This window comes from Mesoplodon bidens (genome assembly GCF_964165515.1).
Source record: "Mesoplodon bidens genome assembly, chromosome: 20".
In the NCBI taxonomy this organism is placed as follows: Eukaryota; Metazoa; Chordata; class Mammalia; order Artiodactyla; family Ziphiidae; genus Mesoplodon; species Mesoplodon bidens.
Genome location: NC_138181.1, coordinates 33,644,909 through 33,647,421, shown reverse-complemented (window position 1 = coordinate 33,647,421; position 2,513 = coordinate 33,644,909).

Here is a 2,513-nt window from a genome sequence, read left to right as displayed (position 1 = left end):
TTTCTAAAAATCCTTTATTAGATCCTTCATTTTGCTGAATTCCCTAAATATTGAGATGCCCTAGGGCTCTTTTTTGGTTCCCTGTTCTCTATCTGTGCTCGCCTTCCTTTAAGCCCATAGCAGTTCTTAGGTTTTAAATACCATCTTTAGACTGATGATTCCCACATTTGACCTTTCATATCCCCATCTCTGTACTAAATTCCATACTAGGAATTCCAATTGCCTACCAGACACTTCTACTTAGGTATCTAACAGGCATCTTAATGACAACTTGTCAAAAGCCAAGGACATGGGGTAGGTACAAGGAACCATCACCCCATCAATGGTATTGGTGGGATTTGAGGTCAACCAAGCTCTACGTGGGGGGCCTTTCATGAAGCAGAGCCCATGAAGCCACCAAATTCTGGGCTTTGGAGACTCTTATCACTCCAGAAATCCGCTACTTTCTGTCCAACCTCTCCCTCTGTATCCTCCCCCTTACATGACACTTTCCTTCATTACTGCCTTTTCACCATCCCAACAACCCTCTGAGACAGTGAAGTTGTTCCCATTCTGTAGATGGGACAGCTGAAACCAGAGGACTCCCCTTGCTTGTCTGCATCGTGCAGCTTATTAGTGAAAGGGCAGGAGGAGGATGTGGCCTCACATCTGATGCCCCCAGGCCCAGAGTTCTCTCTACTCCATTGCCAAGGGGTACTTTCTGGGGAAAGACCAAGGGTCATGGTGTAGAGACTTCATAGTCCTCGATCAGAAGGTTGGCTCACCGAGCCCTGGGATATCCCTTCCCTGACCTTTTCCCATGGCAGCCACACTCTCTAATTCTCATCCTTCATAATGGGGACCCACCACCCCAGGGAGATGAAACCCTCACATGGAGCTGTGGACCCTGTAGAATGGCAGGGTGACCTCAGGAAAGAGATTGTCCTCTTGGGGCTTCAGTTCAGCCAACATCAGGAGGAGGTGGGATGGATGGATGAGGACTCTCTCTGCACTTCTCAGCCCTTTTGTAAACTCAGGGTCTCCATGTTGTTCTGAGCCCCTTGTGTGTGCACAAGCCTGCTGTGTGCACTGTCCTTACTGAGACCTCTAAGGTCCTACATGACCCTGCCCTGACTGTCCATCTGACCTCACCCTTGTCACTCTCACCTTTGTCCATCCTTCCAGCCATGAGGGCTTCCTTGCTGTTCCTCACAGGTGGCAAGGACACTCCCACCAGGCATGTTGGACTTCCCCTGCCCTCTGCCTGGAATGCTCTCCCCTAGATATTAATATTACTTAATTCTTCAGTACATTTTTGTTTCTGTTCAAATATCAGCTTTCTAGAAAAATCTTTGAAAATCCTATCTAGAAAAGCACTCCTGTCATTAAAAAAAACTGTTTTTCTTCATAGCATTTATTGCTACCATAACTTACATATCTGTTTACTTTTTATTGTCTCTCTTTTTATATTGTTCCATAATGTCTTTTTCTTTTTATACTCAGCTGTTTTCTGAAGTAATTTCAATAGCTTCTCAATAAATATTTGTTGAATGGATGAATAAATGTTATAGGCCCTACTGACCTTTTTACTATGCTATATTAATAAAAATTAAACTGGCAGCACGTACAGTACAGAAGGGAATAGAGAATATAAGTGAACGGTCCGGTTAGAGAAGTATTGCAGTAACTCACCAATAGGTTGATTTCAACCAAAATGATGTAATTTGTCAAAGAAGAATGTAATAATATCAAAGAAGCATGTAATAATGTCAAAGAAGAGACAGTATTTTTTAAAAAATGGTTAACAAACATTTTCATTAGTTTTGTTTTAGTTTTTGTTGTTCATTCTCCTTTTTCCAAACTGAGAAAAAATTGGAAAAAATAAAACCTCTGTCTTTACTGAAAAATGGAGTAGGCCACAACTCCTTACCATTATGATGTATTTCACTAAAACTATGAAATGTGACTAAAACAAAAGAAGTTGCTGACACAATAGCTAAATCCTCAGACCTCAGGGAGAATAAAACATATTTATTTTAAAATAAGGTCCAACATTTTAAAAAGTTTATTTTATTAAAGTATAGTTGATTTACAATGTTGTGTTAATTTCTGCTGTACAGCAAAGTGATTCAGTTATACACACACACACACATATATATATTCTTTTTCATATTCTTCTCCATCGTGGTTTATTATAGGGTATTAAATATAGTTCCCTGTGCTCTGCAGTAGGACCTTGTTGTTTATCCATCCTATACATAATTGTTTGCATCTGCTAATCCCACCCACCTCCCCTCCCCTTTGGCAACAAGTCTGTTCTCTACATCTGTGAGTCTTGCTTGTGTTTCGTACATAAGTTCACTCATGTCCTATTTTAGATTCCACACATAACTGATATCATATGGTGTTTGTCTTTCTCTGACTTACTTCGCTTAGTATGATCATCTCTAGGTCCATCCATGTTGCTGCAAATGGCATTATTTCATTATTTTTTTATAGCTGAATATTTTCTAATATTCCCTTGTATCTATGTA